Source organism: Dendrobates tinctorius, unplaced genomic scaffold (genome assembly GCF_039654945.1).
Source record: "Dendrobates tinctorius isolate UK_male_01 unplaced genomic scaffold, ASM3965494v1 ptg000211l, whole genome shotgun sequence".
Taxonomy (NCBI): Eukaryota; Metazoa; Chordata; class Amphibia; order Anura; family Dendrobatidae; genus Dendrobates; species Dendrobates tinctorius.
This window is the reverse complement of record NW_027361878.1, coordinates 1,016,540-1,041,202: the sequence shown is the minus strand read 5'-3', so window position 1 is coordinate 1,041,202 and position 24,663 is coordinate 1,016,540. Positions and strand designations below refer to the sequence as shown.

Sequence of the window (24,663 nt, the reverse complement as noted above, 5' to 3'; positions counted from 1 at the left end):
TGTTAGCCAGTAGATAGAAAAATATTCAGAATTGAAAGTCCTCAGTGGTTGATACCTTTTAATGGCTAACTGAAAAGATGGTAACACATTGCAAGCTTTCGAGACTACTCAGGTCTCTTCATCAGGCATAGACTAATACAAAATATGAAGAGTCACATATTTATGCACAATACAGCACAGAAATAACGCAATAGATAAGACAAGTGATGTGAAGCAGAACTATCATTATGGCAGAGGGAGAAACATAAATATTGCTCCAGTTCATAGATAAGGAGTCCGGATGTTTTATTGTCCTCTGATTGGGGTCTCCTAATGTGTTGTGATGCCCCCACGCGGTCTTAGGAGCAAATTCCTTAATTGATGTAAAAAGACATAAATCCATGCGACACACTCATTCCAGCATTGAGAGTGTCAAAGGTCGTCATAAATTTATACCCACAGACTCCTCTCTCTCTGAGATGTGAAGTTACCTTTCAATACCAGTAATTTCATATCCATGTTGCTGTGATGAGGCGTACAAAAATGTTTTGCCACAGGTAGATCCATTCTTTTTTCTCTTATTGTGTGACGATGAGAATTCATCCTTGTTCTAAGCTTTTGCCCTGTCTCCCCCACATACAGACCCTCTGTTGGACATTTAGTACAAATAATTAAGTACACCACATTAGATGTAATGCAGCTGAAAGTACCTGGGATCTTGTAGTCCTGATGTGAATTGGGGATCTTTATCTTGTCCGTGGTCATTATAGATGGACAGGTTTTACATTTTTTCTGGTTGCAAGGAAAGGTTCCTCCAGCTGTTGGAGAGGACAGGGAGCTTCTGACAATGATGCTTCTTAGATTTGGGGGCTGCCTAAAGCACAGTAGTGGGGGGTCTGGAAAAATGGATTGTAATCGTGCATCTTTTTGTAGTAAAGGTTGTAATTTCCGTGCAGCTCCCCTTAGCACTTCCAGATTTGGATTGTAGGTGACTACTAGAGGCACCCGGTTATTTTCTTCTTTAGCTTTGTAATGTAGCAGGTGATTCCTTGACATTCTGGTGGCTCTTGTAATTTGGTTTTCAGTTTTTGTTGGATGGTAGCCCTGATTTAAAAAGGTCTTTTTGAGGCGACCAAGGTGTTTGTCTCTATCCATGGGGTTGGAACATATACGATTGTATCTGATGGCTTGGCTATAGATAATAGAGTTCTTTATGTGTTTTGGATAGAAACTGTCCCATTTAAGGTATGTTGGATGGTCGATTGGCTTCTGATACAGGGATGTCTCTATTTCATTGTTTTTTAGCTTAATGATGGTGTCCAAAAAGTTAATCTCAGTGCTGGAGTAGTTGAGTGTTAAATTGATGGTGGGTTGAAATTGATTAAACTGTTCGTGGAACATCTTTAGGCTATTGCTCAGACTCCGTCCAGATGATTAAAATATCATCAATGAAGCGGTAGTAGGCCAGGGGCCTGATGGGGCATGAGGACAAAAAGTCGCTTTCAAGCTTGGCCATGAAAAGATTTGCATATTGTGGAGCCATTTTACTTCCTATAGCTGTGCCAGTCTCCTGTAGATAGATTTTGTTGTCAAATTCAAAGTAATTGTGGGTGAGGATGAATTTTATAAGTTTCACCACAGCATCGGCATCAGTCCCTGTGTTTTCCACGAAGAATTTGCAGGCATTTAATCCATCTTGGTGTGGGATATTAGAGTACAAAGATTCCATATCCATGGTGGCCAGGATGGTTCCTTCTGGTAGAGGACCTATTGCTGCTAGTTTATTCAATAGGTCAGTTGTGTCCTGAATGTAGCTAGTTGTATCCTTCACCAGTGGTTTAAGAATACCCTCTACCCATCCAGATACCTGCTCAGTGAGGGTGCCCACACATGAAATAATTGGTCTTCCTGGATTTCCAGATTTGTGGATTTTGGGAAGCATGTAGAATGTCCCTATTCTTGGACTCTCTGGTATCAGGTCATCACCGGCTCTTATGGACTGGTCAGGCAGACAAGATACCAACTTGTTTAGCTCCTTGTAATAGTACTGTGTAGGATCTGACTCCAATTTTCTATAGTAGCGTGTGTCCATAAGTTGCCTGTTTGCTTCCTTCATGTAGTCTGACGTATTCATCATGACTATTGCACATTGCTTTATGGGTTATGAAGCAATAAACCCTATGAACTTTTAAAGGAACGTGCCTCCTGATTGACTTCCGTTGCTCCTGAGCGAGTTGAATCCCTACAATGTGTGTATATATGTATGTGTATATATGTATGTGTATATTTGTGTGTGCGTATGTGTGTGCGTATGTATGTGTGTGTATTAGTGTGTGCGTATGTATGTGTGTGTATTAGTGTTTGTGTATGTGTATATATGTATGGTAATGTGTGTGTATTAGTGTGTGCGTATGTATGTGTATATACAGTGGGGAAAAAAAGTATTTAGTCAGTCAGCAATAGTGCAAGTTCCACCACTTAAAAAGATGAGAGGCGTCTGTAATTTACATCATAGGTAGACCTCAACTATGGGAGACAAACTGAGAAAAAAAAATCCAGAAAATCACATTGTCTGTTTTTTTTTCATTTTATTTGCATATTATGGTGGAAAATAAGTATTTGGTCAGAAACAAGCAATCAAGATTTCTGGCTCTCACAGACCTGTAACTTCTTCTTTAAGAGTCTCCTCTTTCCTCCACTCATTACCTGTAGTAATGGCACCTGTTTAAACTTGTTATCAGTATAAAAAGACACCTGTGCACACCCTCAAACAGTCTGACTCCAAACTCCACTGTGGTGAAGACCAAAGAGCTGTCAAAGGACACCAGAAACAAAATTGTAGCCCTGCACCAGGCTGGGAAGACTGAATCTGCAATAGCCAACCAGCTTGGAGTGAAGACATCAACTGTGGGAGCAATAATTAGAAAATGGAAGACATACAAGACCACTGATAATCTCCCTCGATCTGGTGCTCCACGCAAAATCCCACCCCGTGGGGTCAGAATGATCACAAGAACGGTGAGCAAAAATCCCAGAACCACGCGGGGGGACCTAGTGAATGAACTGCAGAGAGCTGGGACCAATGTAACAAGGCCTACCATAAGTAACACACTACGCCACCATGGACTCAGATCCTGCAGTGCCAGACGTGTCCCACTGCTTAAGCCTGTACATGTCCGGGCCCGTCTGAAGTTTGCTAGAGAGCATTTGGATGATCCAGAGGAGTTTTGGGAGAATGTCCTATGGTCTGATGAAACCAAACTGGAACTGTTTGGTAGAAACACAACTTGTCGTGTTTGGAGGAAAAAGAATACTGAGTTGCATCCATCAAACACCATACCTACTGTAAAGCATGGTGGTGGAAACATCATGCTTTGGGGCTGTTTCTCTGCAAAGGGGCCAGGACGACTGATCCGGGTACATGAAAGAATGAATGGGGCCACGTATCGTGAGATTTTGAGTGCAAACCTCCTTCCATCAGCAAGGGCATTGAAGCTGAAACGTGGCTGGGTCTTTCAACATGACAATGATCCAAAGCACACCGCCAGGGCAACGAAGGAGTGGCTTCGTAAGAAGCATTTCAAGGTCCTGGAGTGGCCTAGCCAGTCTCCAGATCTCAACCCTATAGAAAACCTTTGGAGGGAGTTGAAAGTCCGTGTTGCCAAGCGAAAAGCCAAAAACATCACTGCTCTAGAGGAGATCTGCATGGAGGAATGGGCCAACATACCAACAACAGTGTGTGGCAACCTTGTGAAGACTTACAGAAAACGTTTGACCTCTGTGATTGCCAACAAAGGATATATCACAAAGTATTGAGATGAAATTTTGTTTCTGACCAAATACTTATTTTCCACCATAATATGCAAATAAAATGAAAAAAAAAACAGACAATGTGATTTTCTGGATTTTTTTTTCTCAGTTTGTCTCCCATAGTTGAGGTCTACCTATGATGTAAATTACAGACGCCTCTCATCTTTTTAAGTGGTGGAACTTGCACTATTGCTGACTGACTAAATACTTTTTTTCCCCACTGTATGTATGTGTATATTTATGTGTGTGTAAGTGCGTGCGTATGTGTGTGTATTAGTATGTGTGTGTATTAGTGTGTGCATATATGTATATATGTTTGTGTGTATGTATGTATATACTGTATGTGTGTGTTTGCATATTGTAGAATTTGCTGTGTTTTGGGGTGCCAGATCATATTATTTAATAAGCGGTGATGAATCTTTAAAAGGGGACTTACTTTATATCAAATAGGATATTTACAATAACATACAGGTGCTCCTCACAAAATTAGAATATCATCAAAAAGTTAATTTATTTCAGTTCTTCAATAGAGAAAGTGAAACTCATATATTATATAGAGTCATTGCACACAGAGTGATCTATTTCACATGTTTATTTCTGTTAATGTTGATGATTATGGCTTACAGCCAATGAAATGTTGGCCTACTGAGATGTATATTCAGTAAATGCACTCAGTACTTGGTCGGGGCTCCTTTTGCATCAATTACTGCATCAATGTGGTATGGCATGGAGGTGATTGCAGTTGCAGTGGTCTTCATCTTCCTGCAGATGAAGTATAATAATAATAATAATAATAATAAATTGTATTTTTATTGCGCCGACATATTCCGCAGCACTTTACATTTTAGAGGGGACTGGTACAGACGATAGACATTACAGCATAACAATAATTACATAGGTCATCACAAATACCAAGAGGAATGAGGGCCCTGCTCGCAAGCTTACAGTATATGAGGAAAGAGGGAGACACGAAAGGTGGGTGGTAACAGTCTTTGTATATAGCCAAAAGGTCATTGTGTCAAAAAGGACAGGTTAAAATTCAATTTAGGCTGCAGTGAAGATCAATGGTTTGTAAGCCAAACACAGCAGGGTTATGTACCTTCCAAAGGGCCAGACAAGATGTCCATCTTACATATAGGTGCTCTCTTTACTCTATCACCAGGACAAAAGGCACCACACCACAGGACACACAATTGCCTTCCTTCATTGTAGCTTTCCTGACCCACCCATCCCTACTGCTCATGGCCTCTTTGATGTAAAGGTACTGTCACACTTAGCGATGTACCAGCGATATGATGCGGTCAGGATCGCTGGTACATCGCTAAGTGGTCACTAGTGAGCTGCCACACAGGCAGACCCCAGCAGCGACATAGCAGGGGTCGGTACTTACCTGTCACTCTAGGCGATCCTGCGTCGTCCCGCTCGGCTCCACGCTCGTCGCTCGTCTCTCCACAGGAAGCGCCGCAGGAAGCTGACCACGAGAAATGGTCCTGGACGTTCTCGCACGATCAGCGATAACCAGCGGGGGAGCGGTCGGAGGTAAGTATCAGACACAGCGATATCGCTAGCAATATCGCTATAACATCACAAGTTATAGCGATATTGCTAGCGATATCTCTTAGTGTGATAGGCCCTTAAGTCTTTGATGTTATCCAGCGTTTATGGATTCAATTGTAAGTTCAGTATTCTTATGATATATACATTGTCCATGTTGTCTTCCAACATATCCAACAGTATGCGATAAGGCTCAGTGGTTAGCACTGCAACCTTGCAGCATTGGGGTCCTGCAAGGAGTTTGTATGGTCTCCCCATGTTTGGGTGAATTTCCTCCCACATTCCAAAGACATACTGATAGGGAGTGTAGCTTGTGAGCCCCAATGGGGATAGTGATGACGACAGCCCTAAAGTGCTGTGGAATTAATGGCGCTATATATCTGAGTTATATATCTGAGTAAAATAAATAAGTAGTTGAGTTCAGCTGAACTATTGGTAATATACAAAGTAACCACAAGGTGACAGTGTAGACTTATTTATTAGTGTAAAACTTGCGACAGTTCTTAATATCTCCAAGGCCAGGTCCAATCACTGATCCATTGCAATTCTTTAGCAAATTCCACATATTTAAAAAGTGTAAGTTCGCAAGCAGGACCCTCACTCCTCCTGTAACTGTCAGTATACTGTCCTCATACACGTTAGCAGGATGTGCAATGAGACATGTAGCTAAACCCCCTGTCTTCTTTAAGAAAAAGAGGCTGTAAAATTGTAACCTTCTTATATTGATTGCAGAGGTGACGGGAAAGGGTGAAACTATAGGATGCAATAACAGGAGCATTTCAGAATATATAACTGCGCAGAGCATAAAAATACAGATAGACTGCAATACACAGTAACATGAGGTAATACATAGGTACCATGAGGTAATACATACAGTTGTGGCCAAAAGTATTGACACCTCTGCAATTCTGTCAGATAATACTCAGTTTCTTCCTGAAAATGATTCCAAACACAAATTCTTTGGTATTATTATCTTCATTTAATTTGTCTTAAATGAAAAAACACAAAAGAGAATGAAGCAAAAAAGCAAAACATTGATCATTTCACACAAAACTCCAAAAATGGGCCATACAAAAGTATTGGCACCCTCAGCCTAATACTTGGTTGCACAACCTTTTGCCAAAATAACTGCGACCAACCGCTTCCGGTAACCATCAATGAGTTTCTTACAATGCTCTGCTAGAATTTTAGACCATTCTTCTTTGGCAAACTGCTCCAGGTCCCTGATATTAGAAGGGTGCCTTCTCCAAACTGCCATTTTTAGATCTCTCCATAGGTGTTCTATGGGATTCAGGTCTGGACTCATTGCTGGCCACCTTAGAAGTCTCCAGTGCTTTCTCTCAAACCATTTTCTAGCGCTTTTTGAAGTGTGTTTTGGGTCATTGTCCTGCTGGAAGACCCATGACCTCTGAGGGAGACCCAGCTGTTATGAGTTCATTTTCCCCTTCACCATTGAGGTCTGATGAACTCCCTCTTCTGGTGAAGGAAGGTAGTGAGGCTGATTACCAAACACCTGAGCTGGTAGAGGATGACTGGGTGACGGGAATTGCTGACTGGATATAAGGCAGCCGATGCCCTTCTGCCTCGCTGGTGATTTCTCTGAGGGATTCTAGGAGACCAGTCTGATTCCTGCTCCTGCTCCTCAAAAGCTAAGTTTTCTGCTTTGCTTTTTGCATTTGTGTTTTGGTTTTGTTATGCCTTGCTTTTCTGGATTCTGCCATTCCCTGCTGGGGTGAGCTGAATTCCTTTGTGTCTTTTTGCTCTGTCTTCAGAAAATACCTGAGTACTGACATAGTCTTTTTGAAGCCTAGCGTCTTCAGGGCCTTTTTCCTTGTCAGTCTGTTGGCTCTTGTTTTGATAGGGTTTTTGGCGGATTGCAGACAGCAGCTTTTCTATCCTGTCCTATCTAGTTAGCTTGGGCCCCATCATTTGCTCAGTCTGTCTTTCTATCTGTGTTAGTGTTTTTTCTTCTTCCTTCACCGTCATTATATGTTAGGGGCTGCCTATTGCTTTGGGGTCTACTCTGGGGCAGTTTAGATTTCCCTTTCTGTCTTTAGGCTATGTAGTTCTTTGGCTGTGATCGAGGGGTCTAGGGCACCGTAGGAACCCCCCACGGCTACTGCTAGTTGTTGTTGATAGGTTCAGGGGTCTGCAATCCGATAGCTGCCAACTTCTCTGGTTTTCTGGACTTAGCTAGCGTTTCTGTTTTTGCCTCCTACGGTGACTCATTCATAATACCCTGCTTTCTCACACTGGGCCCTACATTATGCTGCAAAATTTATTGGTAGTCTTCTGACTTCATAATGCCATGCACACGGTCAAGCAGTCCAGTGCCAGAGGCAGCAAAGCAACCCCAAAACATCAGGGAACCTCTGCCATGTTTGACTATAGGGATCGTGTTCTTTTCTTTGAATGCCTCTTTTTTTCTCCTGTAAACTCTATGTTGATGCCTTTGCCCAAAAAGCTCTACTTTTGTCTCACCTGACCAGTGAATATTCTTCCAAAACGTTTTATGCTTTTTCAGGTAAGTTTTGGCAAACTCCAGCCTGGCTTTTTTATGTCTCGGGGTAAGAAGTGGGGTCTTCCTGGGTCTCCTACCATACAGTCCCTTTTCATTCAGACGCCGACGGATAGTACAGGTTGACACTGTTGTACCCTCGGACTGCAGGGCAGCTTGAACTTGTTTGGATGTTAGTCGAGGTTCTTTATCCAACATCCGCACAATCTTGCATTGAAATCTCTTATCAATTTTTCTTTGCCGTCCACATCTAGGGAGGTTAGCCACAGTGCCATGGGCTTTAAACTTCTTGATGACACTGCGCACGGTAGACACAGGAACATTCAGGTCTTTGGAGATGGACTTGTAGCCTTGAGATTGCTCATGCTTCCTCACAATTTGGTTTCTCAAGTCCTCAGACAGTTCTTTGGTCTTCTTTCTTTTCTCCATGCTCAATGTAGTAAACACAAGGACACAGGACAGAGGTTGAGTCAACTTTAATCCATGTCAACTGGCTGCAAGTGTGATTTAGTTATTGCCAACACCTGTTAGGTGCCACAGGTAAGTTACAGGTGCTGTTAATTACACAAATTAGAGAAGCATCACATGATTTTTTGAACAGTGCCAATACTTTTGTCCACCCTCTTTTTTATGTTTGGTGTTGAATTATATCCATTTCTTTTTGTGTTTTTTAATTTAAGACAAATTAAATGAAGATAATAATACCAAAGAATTTGTGTTTGCAATCATTTTCAGGAAGAAACTGTGTATTATCTGACAGAACTACAGGGGTGTCAATACTTTTGGCCACAACTGTAGGTACCATGAGGTAATACATAGGTACCATGAGGTAATACATATGTACCGTGAGGTAATACATAGGTACCATGAGGTAATACATAGCTGATGATTACCTATTTAATACAACAACATTATAAACACAGGATTATAACACCTAGATAGTGCTTACCAACTATGCTTAGAGCAGGCTGTTTAAGAAGTATGAAGAACACGAATGGTGTAGATTCTCCTAAGACACATGGAGGAATAAAGGCTGCTGTTCCCCTCACTGTGTCATAAACAAGACTATGATATAACAGGAACAATCCCACAATACATTGCAAATTAAACTAGAATCTATGCATTAAACAGCCAGCAGGTGGTGCTGTTACCTTACAGTATGAAATATATGAAGGATTAATACACACAAAAATGACTTTCTAGACAGCAACAGCCAGCAGGTGGTGCTGTTACCTTACAGTATGAAATATATGAAGGATTAATACACACAAAAATGACTTTCTAGACAGCAATTATATGGCTGGACAGAACACTCCCAGCTGAACGTCAGCCGACGTCACTATTGTGTTTATTGGACGAGAACAGCAGAACGAGTTCCCCTACTGGCCTGAGGAACAATTTGGTCTCTCCTTGTTTTCCTATTTTTACTTCCAACTTACGTACGATTCCATCCTTACTTGGGAATGTCTGGGTAATGAGACCTAATGGCCATTCATTTCTCCGAGACTGACAGTCTTTCATTAGTACTATATCGCCAGGCTGGAGGTTAGGCTTGCTGGTTTGCCACTTTCTCCTCTGTTGCAGAGTAGGCAGGTACTGTTTTTTCCACTTGTCCCAAAAGGCATTGGAGAGACTCTGTACTTGTCTCCATCGACTCCTGTAACGGTCTTTAACATTAAATTCTCCAGGTGGAGAGCAATTAGGGTCGGCCTTCTGCGTAAGCAGCAGGGCTGGGGTGAGAACCGTTGGGTCACCAGGATCACTGGAAATTGGAGTTAACGGTCTGGCGTTTATGATGGCTGACACTTCGGCCATGAATGTTGTCGCGCTTTCGTATGTCAGTCTTGCAGATTCTTCCTGTAAGAAGATTAAATCAAGGATTCTCCTTGTGACACCTATCATTCTTTCCTATACACCTCCCATATGTGAAGAATGTGGTGGGTTGAATGTCCAAGTACACCCTTGTACACTTAGGTATTTTTCTACGTCATTCATATCCAAGTTGGAAGAGAGTTGCGGTTTTCTTGCTGCTCTGAGTTTCCTCAGAACACTATCTTTTGGTATTGGTCGTTAATTGGTTAAACAGTCGATTTCTTTAGCATAGTTTTCCCGTTGTACAGCTCAGATAATTATATTCTTCGACTGCTCTAGCTGTAGAGCTGTGTGGACGTGTTTACCATGGTGCCAGTGGTCCTCAAACTCTTGAAGTGTAGGTGCTAACTCTGCATGACCGTTCTTACATATCTTCTCCATGAAGGTTAAGAAATGGTCTTTCATCTCTGGTTTATTATGGAAGCTGTGCCTGAGGGAAACAGATCGTTTGTAAACTTGTTCTCTGTTGTTAGACAAGCGTTGTCTTTGAGGCTTGAAGGGTAGAGGTGCAATCCAGCTCATCATTTTGTCCTGCACCATTCCTTGCTCCATCATCTCTAGGAACAGTCTATCTTCAAATGACATTGCTATGCGATTATCTTCTTTGGTCTTGTGAAAGACCGTACACCCAAGGTGATCTTGGTCGCAATTCTGAATGCAATCATCATTGGCACGACTCGCTAAGGCTAGTTTCACACTTGCTTTTTTTTGCAGCGCGTTTTTCCCGCAAAAAAACGCATTGAAAAAACGCATACAAATGCATACAAACGCTGCGTTTTTTTCAAGCATTTTTATGCGCATGCAGGAAAAAAACGCAGCGTTTTTGCGCGTTTGTATGCGTTTTTTGTGCGTTTGCGTTTTTTTACAGATTTTGGAAAAACCCCACAAAAAAGAAAAAACAACCATTCAACAACACACAAGACCAATGGGACTTCATTGTGGGTGTGGTATGTTAATATATAGACCCTGTCTACAGTATTCTTCACATTTGCTTGATTCTTCTCGTGACCATGGATCTGCGCTGGAAGAGTTTTCACTTCAACTTGGATTTGGACATCGCGATGGCTCAGGCGTATGCAGTTGCTTGCCACGAACAGAGGAAGAGAGAGAGGCAGCGAAGACGGCGGCGTATGTGGATACATCCGATTGTTGAACTCCGGGAGAGCCGTGGGGCATACCACACCCTCTACAGCGAGCTCCAGTCAAACCCGGAGAAATTTACAGATTATATCAGGATGTCCCACGAAAGTTTCATGGATTTGCTTGCTCGTGTCCAACAATCCATCCGGAGACAGGACGCACAGCTCCGTCGTGCGATTCCTCCTGAGGAACGGCTACTGGTGACATTACGGTATGTTTTAAAAACCAAGGGGTGCGGTCTGATGTTTTTTTTTTAAATTTAGTATTCAAAACCTTGGGTAATTAGTTTTCGTGAATGTACTAATATTTTATTTTATAGTTTTTTAAAATAATATACATAAATATTAATTTTACTTCTTTGTCTGTTCACAGATTCCTGGCGACTGGAGAAACCCTATCTTCACTACACTTCCAGTACCGTATTGGAATCTCTACCTTGTCTGGAATTGTTGCTGACACCTGCCGGGCTCTCTGGAATGTTCTTTGTCCAGAATTTATGCCCCTGCCCACCGCTGAAAAGTGGATGGAAATTGCTGACAAATTCTGGACAGTATGCAATTTTCCCAACTGTTTGGGAGCTGTTGATGGTAAACACATACGGATCATCAAACCCCAAAGAACGGGATCTGAGTACTATAATTACAAAAAGTACTTTTCAATAGTACTCATTGCGATTGCGGATGCCGGATGTATGTTTGTAGCAGTGGACATTGGAGCATTTGGCCGTGGTAATGACTCACAGGCTTTTAAAAACTCAGACATGGGCCGGAGGTTGTATGGCAACCAATTTAATTTCCCTATGCCACGGCCTCTTCCTCACACCGAAGCTCCACCACTGCCCTTTGTAATGGTTGGCGATGAGGCTTTTCAAATGTGCGGAAACTTACTGAAAGCCTACTCCAGCCGGGACTTGGACCACACCAAAAAAATATTTAATTACAGGCTGACCAGGGCCAGAAGAACTGTCGAGTGTGCTTTTGGGATTCTTGTCTCCACATGGCGAATTCTGGGCACGGCCATTAATCTTAAACTTGAAACAGTCGATGAGGTGGTGAAGGCCTGTGTGGTTCTACATAACTTTGTGATGGCTAAAGAGCACCCGACCTTTGAACTGGACGATGATGCTCCTAACCCATTGCCTGAATTCACTCAGCACACTCTCAGGTCATCCGTTGAAGTTGGCCAAATGAGGGACCAATTTGCGGCCTACTTTATTTCTGATGTAGGATGGGTGCACTGGCAAGATGAAATGGTGTAATGTTTTTGTTTGTTTATGGTAATAAAAAACCTTATTTGATACCATTACTGAGTGCACTATATTTTTTAAACTCCAATTAAATAAAAAACTTCCCATGTATAACTGAATTTTTTGATGTTCACACACCTGGGCAGGTAAATACACATATGAGTTAAAATGCAGCATTGCTAGTCTGCGTGAAATATATTGGAACGAGCAAAGCTGCAGGCCATGAATCAGGAAACCAATTTTTTTCAAGAGAAAATTGTGCAACTAGTTGAAAAAAAAGTATGTGATTTTCTCAAAACACAACCCTCAAAACCCAACCCCAATGAAAGTCCATGGGGAATACAAGTCAGCATTGAGTGGATGAATGTAATCTGCTCCATTCCAACTTACAAGTTATTACACTAGGCCTTGGAATGACTATACTAGGCCGTGGTATTTCAAATATGAGTATAGTAGGCCTTGGGCCTACTAGTATAGTCATATGTGAAATACCACGGCCTAGTATAGTCATACCAAGGCCTACTCTATTTTTGCCAACTAGGATCTTGTTTCACGAAAAACAAACTGGTGAAACTTGACAAGTTTCAACAGTTTGTTTTTCATGAAACCAGATTCTAGTTGGTAAAACTAGAGTTATTACACTAGGCCTTGGAATGACTACACTAGGCCGTGGTATTTCAAATATGAGTATAGTAGGCCTTGGGGCTGGTAGTATAGTAATATGTGAAATACCACGGCCTAGTATAGTCATACCAAGGCCTACTGTAATAACTCGATTTTTAACAACTAGCATCTTGTTTCACAAAAAACAAACTGGTGAAACTAGAAAGAAACTTATTTTTTAGACAAGTTTCAACAGTTTGTTTTTCATGAAACCAGATTCTAGTTGGTAAAACTAGAGTTATTACACTAGGCCTTGGAATGACTACACTAGGCCGTGGTATTTCAAATATGAGTATAGTAGGCCTTGGGGCTAGTAGTATAGTAATATGTGAAATACCACGGCCTAGTATAGTCATACCAAGGCCTACTGTAATAACTCGATTTTTAACAACTAGCATCTTGTTTCACAAAAAACAAACATGTGAAACTAGAAAGAAACTTATTTTTAAGACAAGTTTCAACAGTGTGTGTGAGCGGCGCAAACAATATTAATGAAACTTTGTAATGGTGAACCACAAATGTAAATTTATTTTTAATCACAAAAATAAACCAAAAAATTATTTTTTCCGGCGTTTGGGGGCAGATGGTTTCAATTTGGGGGTGTGCAGGGAATATGCAACACTTGCAGTTGAAGACGGTGTTTGAGGGGAAGGGGCAACAAAACTTGTGGGGGAAGGTAGTCCAGTTAAGGGAATTAAACTAGGAACACTTGGAGGAGAGGAAATCTGTTCAGGTACATTAGTTGTAATGGCATGTCGCTGTAGGCTTGTGTGCCTGGACCGACTTTGGCCCAATGCCCGCCTTGATAGATTTTGCCTTGAACTAGGGGCAAATATTGAATGTAGGTCCCCCGTCTGCTGGTGTGGCTGCTGCTGCTGCTGAGGTGGCTGCTGCTGCTGCTGAGGTGGCGGCTGCTGCTGAGGTGGCTGCTGCTGCTGCTGAGGTGGCTGCTGCTGCTGCTGAGGTGGTTGCTGCTGCTGCTGAGGTGGCTGCTGCTGCTGAGGTGGCTGCTGCTGCTGCTGAGGTGGCTGCTGCTGAGGTGGCTGCTGCTGCTGAGGTGGCTGCTGCTGCTGCTCTTCGTTGGCAGTGCTCGTCCTTGCAGGAGGACTGGTGGCGGCAGTGATGGTCCAGGTTTGCAGAGTGGTGGTGGCAGGGCTACTACATGTTGTTGTAGCGGCAGGGCTGTTCCATGTTTGCCTAGTAGTGGCTGAGCTCCACGCATGCATGGGAGTGGCGGTGGTGCTCCAGACAGGAGCAGCGCTTGCCATGGTGGTGTCGGTGAAGTGACCAGCTGCACTCAGACTTGTGGTGGTGTAACGGTGGGTGTCCTGGCTTTGAATAGAGGTGTCTGTGCAGTGGTATGCAGCACAAGTCGGTAGTGAGGTGAAGCGAGTCAATGGTGGCACAGGTGGAAATGACACCACTGACTGCTGACCGTACCGATTATGCTGCATAGCCTGCAAGAAAGCATTGTTGCAGGCCTGCAGCACATTCAGCTGTTGCTCAGGACTAAGGTGTTCCGCCATGCCCTTTTCAATCTTACTAAAAAATGGTGTGCTGGTCTGTTGAGGTCGGCCTCCAGACGGTCAAGGCGCTGTTCTACAGAATTGAAGCGGTGTTCAAAGTGGTTAAAACCACGTTCCATGAGTGCAAAACCGCTTTCAACTCTGTTGGACAGTGACTTGAGGCTGGAATTAAAGGCCTCGCTCAAATGCATAAACTCGGGCAAGACATTCCTGTCCAAGGCCCTCTGCCGCTGGCGGGTAGTGCCCGCATAACCAGTGGCAGAGACCTGGGACAGGGGAACACCTGATGGCCCAGCTTCCTGGTCACCAGCTGTGTGTGTGGTTGACCTGCAAGGTGCTTCCTGGCTGTCGGATGGCTGGGACGGGTCAGAGGACGTCCGAGGAAGGACCGCTCCAGGGCCAGGTTGCAGGGTGCTGCTCCAGGTGCTGTGGAAGAAAGGAAAATCATTACTACCATTCCTTTACAAGAAGCATCAGCTGTGGATTAGAAAAACACAGATTAATAAAAATAAAAACCCAAAATTTATAATACTTACGATCTCGTGGCAAGGACCGGTCTTAGGAACTGCAACGCGTGATAGTGACGGTATCTAGTTCTGGTCCTTGACGCAGATCCACTGCGAACCTGGCCCTCAGCACGAACATCACTGTTGAAGCGGTCCTTGATCGAACGCCAACGTGTTCGGACTTTGTCCACTGTTGTTAAAAAAAAAACAGTGCCGTCAAGGACAACAGTCACTGCGGCACAATATAGCAATACAATACTCAAAGCAGTCACTGTAGACCCCGATGACACTGTTGGGTTTCCTGCTAGAATACACCTAGCACGAAACCCAACAGTGCCGTCAAGGACAACAGTCACTGCGGCACAATGTAGCAATACAATACTCAAAGCAGTCACTGTAGACCCCGATGACACTGTTGGGTTTCCTGCTAGAATACACCTAGCACGAAACCCAACAGTGCCGTCAAGGACAACAGTCACTGCGGCACAATGTAGCAATACAATACTCAAAGCAGTCACTGTAGACCCCGATGACACTGTTGGGTTTCCTGCTAGAATACACCTAGCACGAAACCCAACAGTGCCGTCAAGGACAACAGTCACTGCGGCACAATGTAGCAATACAATACTCAAAGCAGTCACTGTAGACCCCGATGACACTGTTGGGTTTCCTGCTAGAATACACCTAGCACGAAACCCAACAGTGCTGTCAAGGACAACAGTCACTGCGGCACAATGTAGCAATACAATACTCAAAGCAGTCACTGTAGACCCCGATGACACTGTTGGGTTTCCTGCTAGAATACACCTAGCACGAAACCCAACAGTGCCGTCAAGGACAACAGTCACTGCGGCACTATGTAGCAATACAATACTCAAAGCAGTCACTGTAGACCCCGATGACACTGTTGGGTTTCCTGCTAGAATACACCTAGCACGAAACCCAACAGTGCCGTCAAGGACATCAGTCACTGCGGCACAATGTAGCAATACAATACTCAAAGCAGTCACTGTAGACCCCGATGACACTGTTGGGTTTCCTGCTAGAATACACCTAGCACGAAACCCAACAGTGCCGTCAAGGACAACAGTCACTGCGGCACAATGTAGCAATACAATACTCAAAGCAGTCACTGTAGACCCCGATGACACTGTTGGGTTTCCTGCTAGAATACACCTAGCACGAAACCCAACAGTGCCGTCAAGGACAACAGTCACTGCGGCACAATGTAGCAATACAATACTCAAAGCAGTCACTGTAGACCCCGATGACACTGTTGGGTTTCCTGCTAGAATATGCCTAGCACGAAACCCAACAGTGCCGTCAAGGACAACAGTCACTGCGGCACAATACAGAGCAGGGAAATACTCACTAAACGCCTTTTTGGAGGATGCTGTGGCGCTGTCCCAGCCATCCATCAACGCTGCGGCCACCTCATTCCATAGCCGCCGGGTCACCACAATGTCCTTGTGCAGCCGGTCACGGCTGTCCCACAACAGCGAACGCTCCTGGACCAGGCTGATGAGCTGCTCATTATCCAGGTAGACGTCTTCATCCCGTTGTGGAACCTAGACAAAACACATTCATTAGAATAATCAAATTTAAATTGAATAAAAAGTTACAAAAAAAGAAACATAAAAAAGAGTAAAAATAGAAGATAAAAAATAAAGAACATTACAAATCATTTGATACATACATTCCGTATCACCACCGGGACTTGGCTTCACTGCTCCTGCTCTTCGCCCTCACTAGTCCCGTCCGCAGAAGATGATGATGACGATGTCTTAAAAAAGTTGAAAAAAACGTAAGAGATTTGGAGAAGCAGCAGATATACTTACCAGATGCACGAAAATAATCACCTCACGGTCTGCTTGCGCCAATTCCTGCCGCGATGGGGAATACTCGGATTCTGAAGACATACTGCATGTAAAAATAATAAAAATCATTAGTACATACATAATTTAAAAGGACAGGCATATAATGTAATATACTCACATTCTTCGCTGATAGAAGATGGGTTCCTTGTTGACTGTCTGCTCTCCAATCTGTCAGTGTAGTAGTGGCAGAGTTTTGGCAGGCACCTCCTTTTATATAGACTTTTTTTTTTTGACTTTAGAAGATTATAACTAGTACAACAAGTGGACACCACCAAAAAAACGCAGCGCTAAAAAAACGCTTACATGCGCATGCCAGTGCGCACGTATGCGCATCCATAGGCTATAATGGCCATTTTTAGCGCAAAACGTGCGCATACGTGCGCATGCGCTTTTTTGCAGGGCCAAAAAATGCAACATGCTGCGTCTGGAAAATACAAACGCACACCCCAAAAAAACGCAGCGCATGAAAATCGCATACGTGCGCATGCCAGCGCGCAGGTATGCGCACCCATGTTAAATATAGGGGAAAAAACGCATGCGCACGTATGCGTTTTTTTCCAGCGCAAAAAAACGCAAATGTGAAACCAGCCTAAGATACTTGGTGCTGAAGTGCTGTGTAGCAACTTCTTTATGAAGTAGTGATTTTCACATGGTTGAAGGAGAGATGGACGTCGATTCTCGAGAGTCCTGGTAAACATGTTGTTAACCACTGCCGGTTTGTGTGCACCTCCTAAACAGACCTCTCCTACAATGACCCACCCAAGGTCGAGTCTCTGAGCATATGGAGCATTGTGCGAGCCATTGATCTGTTGTCTAACCTTGTGAACTTGTAGAATATCTCTCCCTAGGAGCAAGATTATTTGAGCCTCTGGGTCAAGGTTAGGAATCAGGTGTTCTATACGCTTCAGATGAGGATGATACGATGCCACTTCAGGCGTAGGTATCTCTGACCTGTTGTGAGGAATCTGGTTACATTCCAATATGGTTGGTAAGGGCAGACGCATTTGGCCATCTATAGACTCCACCATGTAGCCTGTTGCTCTCCTACCAGCTGTCTCTACTATGCCGGCACAAGTTTTCAAAGAGTAGGGGGCACTGGGTCCTCTGACGTTAAAGCTATCAAAGAAGGCAGACTTGGCTAATGACCTGTTACTCTGATCATCTAAAATCGCGTACACTTTGATGGCTTTGTCCCTTTCATCTGCCAGGTAAACTCTCACTAGGGAAATTTTAGAGCAGGACTTGCCTCCTATGAGATTTCCACAAACTTCTGTACACTTGGAAGTAATGGCTGGAGTGTCAGTATTTGAGTAATTCAGTTCCCCGCTATGCTCTTGGGGCAAAGCATCCGATGGTGGTCCAGTGTGTAGAACTGAGTTATGTTCAGTGCTGTCACATTCAGTACACCTTGCACTAACCTCACAGTCCCTGGCGAAGTGGGATGTTGAAGAGCAGCATTTGTAGCAGATGCGGTTCTCCTTAAGGAAGGCCTTCCTTTCTTCCAATGACTTTTCTCTGAAAGCTCTGCACTTAAGTAAGGAATGCGGCTTCTTGTGTAAGGGACACTGCCTGCTTGGGTCTTTGGATTTGTCTTCTCCTTGACCGGAGCTGAACTTTTTGCGAACTGAACCTGTGGAAGAAATGTTAGTTTTGTGGACCTCTACAGTTGTTCTGCAAGGTTTACTAACAGAGTTATTGGCACATGACAGCATGAAATCAAAGATAGGATCATTTCTAATTTTTGCTTGTTCTGAGACAAAATCTACAAACACATTGAATGGAGGAAATGGTACATTGTAAGTCTGTTTATACCTAGAACCATATGTAACCCATTTGTCTTGAAGGTTACATGGGAGTTTTTGAACTATGGGGTGGGGTTCACACCTCTAGCAGTGTCGAGATATGTCAACCCCACAAGATCTCCTTCTGCTTTTGCTACACATAACTCCATTAACAAGTCAGTTAGTTCTCTGAGCTTTGAATAATCCTTGTTCACTATTCTAGGAAAGTCCCCTATTCTTTTAAACAAGGCACTTTCTATAACCTCTACTGAGCCATAGCATTCATCAAGTCTATTCCAAATTCGTTTGAGGCCGACATCTGGATAATTTACATTAATATCTCTGATTCTCTTTGCGTGTTCGGCAGACTCACTTACTAGCCATTTTACCAAAAGATCCACTTCTTCACTACATGATAGACCTATGTCTCTTATGGTATTTTTGAAGGAGGCTCGCCAAGCCCTGTAGTTTTCAGCTCGATCGCTGAACTTTACAAGTCCCTTAGTGACCAACTCACGTTGAGCAAGGAACTTGGCAAAGTCCATCATGGCTTGATTGGCACTGATGCCAGCTGATGGAGTGTTGTCAGAGTACATGTGTGCTGTGCAATCATACCTGTTAGATGTCTCTGGTTTGGTCCAACTGCTGTAGTACCTTTCTGAAGCGAAGGGATTGTCTTTAAGCCGGGACAGATTCCGGATCTTCTGTTCTGGAGAAAGATTATTGTAGTCAGTATCATCCCAATGTGTATTTCCTTGCTTTTGGTAGGGAGACTGATAGTTGGCTTTCTGGGGGTCCGAATTATCTGGTTGGCTTGACTAGTTGACAAAATGCTCTGTCTTCGCCTGTGGGTCTGGATCTTCATTTGATTTGGAATGCTGATGGACGTACTCTGCAGTATGCTGCAATGGATCGTGAGTAACTTGCTGTAGGCCTAGCACACTGCTGCGCCTGCTGTGTTCGTCGTCAGAATATACGGCAGCTTCTAAGGCTTCTGCTTCTGCTATGGCAGCTGCTGTTTCTTTTTCAATAGCAAGTTTCTGTAATGTTGCTTCAAGGCATGCTTTCTCTTCATCCAGGCATGCTTGTTGGCGTGCTTTTTCTGCATCCAGGGATGCTTGATGAAGTTTCAATTGTATCTCTTGCTCAGCAAAGGTGCTTCTTGCTTTTGCCGATTCAGCTTTTGCGCGGGCAATAGCGGCGGCATTGCTGACAGATGATGTCTAGGAGGAACCAACTCGTGATCTCGTCTTGAAAGAGGATGCTCGTCCATGAGACATGATTCAACAGTTAGGCAGCCGCTGTGATATCCCTTTGTCGGCTCTACGTGGATAATGGCTGGCTCCGTATGGTCCAATTATTCGGTCCGAACGTTAGGAGGTTGCTGCAATATCCGTATGCAATAACCGTATGCTTGGATAATGGCGGGCTCTGTAACGTCAGATCTTCTGAGCTTGTTCTCAGCAGTTGTTTCACTATACTGTCCTCATACACGTTTGCACATCCTGCTATGAGACATGTAGCTAAACCCCCTGTCTTCTTTAAGAAAAAGAGGCTGCAAAATTGTAACCTTCTTTTATTGATTGCAGATGTGACAGGAAAGGGTGAAACTATAGGATGCAATAACAGGAGCATTTCAGAATATATAACTACACAGAGTATAAAAATACAGATAGTCTGCAATACATAGGTACCATGAGGTAACACATAGCTGATGATTACCTATTTAATACAACAACGTTATAAAGACAGGATTATAACACCTAGATAGTGCTTACCAACTAGGCTTAGAGCAGGCTGTTTAAGAAGTATGAAGATCACGAATGGTGTACATTCTCCGAAGACACGTGGTGGAATAAAGGCTGCTGTTCCCCACACAGTGTCATAAACAAGACTATGGTGTAACAGGAATAATCCCACAATACATTGCAAATTAAACTAGAATCTATGCATTAAACGGCCAGCAGGTGGTGCTGTTACCTTACAGTATGAAATATATGAAGGATTAATACACACAGAAATGACTTTCTAGACAGCAATTATATGGCTGGACAGAACAGTCAGACTATGCGATAGTCGATTGCCTGTACACATCCTCACTTAATTGTAAAGTGCTGGAGAATATGTTGGAGCTATCGGATAAAATTCTCATTACAATGTGGAATTTCAGCTCAAATTGTACGTTAGGATGAAATTGAAAATTAGCCACACATTTTTCTGAGCTGATTTTTTTTTCAGAATATGTGTATGGGTTTTGAAAATCTCATCTCACCAAAACTATTACCTTTGATGGCAAATAGTGATGAGCCAGTATGCTCGTTGCTCGGGTGGTCTCTGAGTATTTTGGCATGCTCGGAGATTTAGTTTCTGTCGACGCAGCTGCATGATTTGTGGCTGCTAGACAGCCTGAATACATGTGAGGAATGCCTGTTTGTTATGGAATTCCCACATGTATTCAGGCTGTCTAGCAGCTGCAAATAATGCAGCTGAGGCGGTGAAAGCTAAATCTTCGAGCACACCAAAATAGTCGCAGGACACCCGAGCATGCTTGGGGAGACCTGAGCAACGAGTATACTCGCTCATCACTAATGGCAAACACTTTGTTTTTAGTGGAGACTGTAAATACATATTGACTCAGATATCGGAAAAGCATCGATCAGCAACTTGTCATATACAAGTCATATCCTGTGCACAAATAATAAGTTATGAGTGGGACAACTCCTTTAAACTGCAAAACTAACAGTGACAATATTTCAAAATGTAGTAGAAGTAATAGGTTTGTATCTACTTTCTTATAATAAGACATTACATTGTGTTTCCCTTTAGGATTATTGCTTATCCAACTCTGGAAATGGTTCATTTTGATGATGACAAAAGACTATGTGGCACTTCCAAGCTAGTGTGAATAGGTGCATATTAGGAGCAGCCACCTTCATATTCAATAAACAAACTTGCACTTCGTAGTGCTGTGGTAATGGCCTGGATTGGGGGGTGGTCCACTGCTTGCCGCGAACAGACGACACAGACACGAGATGGAGGCAGATTTCGGGTACAGCAGGTCCGAGTTTATTGGCCATCCTCCTGACAACCGTAGCCATACACCGCAGCACTTTCACAGCTCTCCGTATTCAGGCCCGGGTACCTGCACCTTCCGTCTGTGGTAGTGACGTTCCTCGCGGCTCTTTCACTGGGGCTGCCCTAGGCCTATCTACCACCAGCGCTTCACCAGTCCGAGGTCGTCGTCCATTTGGTACCCCCGGGGCCTCGTCTGTTCTGCGGTTCTTCGTGTCGGGGCCACCCCCAACTGTCTTTTCTCCTCAGTCCCCTGGTCGAGCTCTCCACTGCTGTCCATTCTCCTTCACTGTCTCTTCTCCTCCTGAGCTCCTCCCAGGACTGGAACCCTCTGGAACCCTCTCCTGTCCTATTTATCTCCCTGCTCGGGAAATCCCCTTGTGGGTTCCTGTCTCCCCGCCCCCCATGACTAAGCGTTTTCGTAGCCTTAAGCTGCTGTCAAGTCCTGTTCTCACGCTCCCTCTTGCCATCTTGTGATCAAACAGGTACTGCACTCCTATTCCATTTTCCCCAGCTGTTTCCCTTCTACTATTACAAGCATCCATCTTCAGTGCACCAACCATCCCTTCTCTCCCTACAGACAAGTCCGTCCGTCAGGTCACCTTCCCTACAGTGCTAAAGCACGTCAATGTTAAGTATATGAACTATGGATAGGAATACTGCTTCTGGATACTAGAAAAAAATGAGATGTTTAGCACATAATTTGGCCAATTCATGCATGCCCATCTGCCAACGACAAGGTGGTCTCAAATCTTCTGGGTCCTACGTGAATAACTTTCTAAGGCTGGAGTCACACTTAACGTGTAAAAAATCGGTCCAATTCTGATGGCCGAGAATCGCACCAATCTTCTCTGCATGGTGATCCATGCGTAATCAGTTTGAAATGAGAGGATGCGATTTCCTCGCATCTAAGTATCCGTGTGACATCCGTATGTGATGCATATGCCGTGATTTTATCGCAGCCTTGCAAAATGGACATATAACAGATCCATGGCCTGAAATTAATTTAAATCCTAATCAGCAACCCTATTTATTGGCTGATAGTGAATGAGGCAATTTCCTGTCACCTGGAAATTGCTTGAGTATGTCTCGCAAGTCACACGGGTGGTCCATGTGGTGTGCAATTTTTTTTTTTTTTCTCTCGCACCCATAGACTTTCATTGGCGAGTCTCAGCCGATATACGCCGAAAATTGCAGCATGCTGCGGTTTCACTCGCACATGTAATACGGCCGAGAAAAAAACAGTGATGGGAGCTGCCCCATAGATAAATACTGGTCCGAGTGATATGTGATGTTTTATCACATAGAACTCATCCATATTCCTCTCTAGTGTGACTCCGGCCTAAGACTGAAGTCTGAATGCCTGGGTAGATGTGAATAACTCTCTTCAAAGTCTGATCACTGAAAAAGGACATCCCATGTGGGACAACTGGATCCACCTGTTTTAAACCTATAAAGGAGAACATGAGGGGGGAACGTGTCAATATCCTGTTCATCTCAATTACTGTGTTCCTCTTTTAACATGACTTGTTTTGCTTTCAACGTCTGCGCTCTCCCCTGATATTGTGCTGAAGGCACCCTTTTAATTGTCTTAATGGAATTTTCAGGCTGTACATACACTGACAATAGGAATAAGTTCAGTAAGACAAGAGAAGCCACAAGGCAAGGCAGGTATCAGACAAGTGTGATGCTTATGTGGAAGTACTATGTGTGTTTGTGAGGAACTTAGTTGGGGGTTACCAAAATATGTGGCGGAATATATTATAGGGGAAACATACTGTGTAGGTGAGGCTGCTGTGGGGGCATTAAACTGTGTGGGGAGAGCATGTACTGTGGCGGCATCATACTGTGTGAAGGGCTGTGGGGGCATCAAACTGCGTGAAGGGCTGTGGGGAGTATCATACTGTGTGAGGGGCTGTGGGGGCATCATACTGTGTGAAGTGCTGTGGGGGGCATCTAACTGTGTGAGGGGCTGTGGGGTCATCATACTGTGTGAGGGGCTGTGGGGGAATCAAACTGTGCGAGGGGCTGTGGGGGCATCATACTGTGTGAAGTGCTGTGGGGGGCATCTAACTGTGTGAGGGGCTGTGGGGTCATCATACATTGTGAGGGGTTGCAGTGGGCATTAAGTTACTGTAAATCCACATAAAAATCCTTCAAATACTTTTTGAATATGCTTTCTATTAGTTTTACTGCAAAATGTTCAAAATACCGTATACAGTCATGGCCAAAAGTTTTGAGAATGACACAAATATTATATTTTCACATGATCTGCTGGCCTCTGGTTTTTATGTGTGTTTGTCGGATGTTTTTATCACATACAGAAATATAATTGCAATCATATTATGAGTAGCAAAAGGTTATATTGACAGTTAGAATGAGTTAATGCAGCAAGTCAATATTTGCAGTGTTGACCCTTCTTCTTCAGGACCTCAGCAATTCTCCCTGGCATGCTCTCAATCAACTTCTGGATCAAATCCTGACTGATAGCAGTCCATTCTTGCAAAATCAATGCTTTTATTTTGTCTGAATTTGAAGGTTTTTGTTTGTCCACCCGTCTCTTGATGATTGACCACAAGTTCTCAATGGGATTAAGATATGGGGAGTTTCCAGGCCATGGTCCCAAAATCTCTATGTTTTTTTCCCTGAGCCATTTAGTTATCACCTTTGCTTTATGGCAAGGTGCTCCATCATGTTGAAAAAGGCATTGTTGATCGCCAAACTGCTCTTGGACGGTTGGGAGAAGTTGCTCTTGGAGGACATTCTGGTACCATTCTTTATTCATGGCTGTGTTTTTAGGCAAGACTGAGAGAGAGCCCATTCCCTAGGCTGAGAAGCAACCCCACACATGAATGGTTTCAGGATGCTTGACAGTTGGCATGAGACAAGACTGGTGGTAGCGCTCACCTGGTCTTCTCCGAATAAGCCGTTTTCCAGATGTCCCAAACAATCGAAAAGGGGATTCATCAGAGAAAATGACTTTACCCCACTCCTCAGCAGTCCACTCCCTGTACCTCTTGCAGAATATCAGTCTGTCCATGATGTTTTCCTGGAGAGAAGTGGCTTCTTTGCTGCCCTCCTTGAGACCAAGCCTTGCTCCAAGAGTCTTCGCCTCACAG

The 24,663-nt window shown here is 43.7% G+C and overlaps 2 long non-coding RNA genes across 2 annotated transcripts in view; both read right to left on the bottom strand.

Annotated features, from left to right (window-relative positions):
- LOC141058195 (uncharacterized) overlaps positions 1-20,826 on the bottom strand; it is a 29,976-nt gene extending 9,150 nt beyond the window's left edge. The window contains exons 1-3 of the long non-coding RNA XR_012222120.1: positions 20,251-20,826; positions 19,088-20,082; positions 18,110-18,321 (exon numbers count right to left, since the gene is read on the bottom strand). This is a non-coding gene — a long non-coding RNA (uncharacterized lncRNA). The remainder of the gene's footprint in view (positions 1-18,109; positions 18,322-19,087; positions 20,083-20,250) is intronic.
- Positions 5,805-10,563, bottom strand: LOC141058194 (uncharacterized). Its single transcript, XR_012222119.1, has 2 exons — positions 8,811-10,563; positions 5,805-6,096 (listed from the first exon to the last, which is right to left on the bottom strand). It is a non-coding gene; the product is annotated as an uncharacterized lncRNA (long non-coding RNA).
- Positions 20,827-24,663: the final 3,837 nt, after the last annotated feature.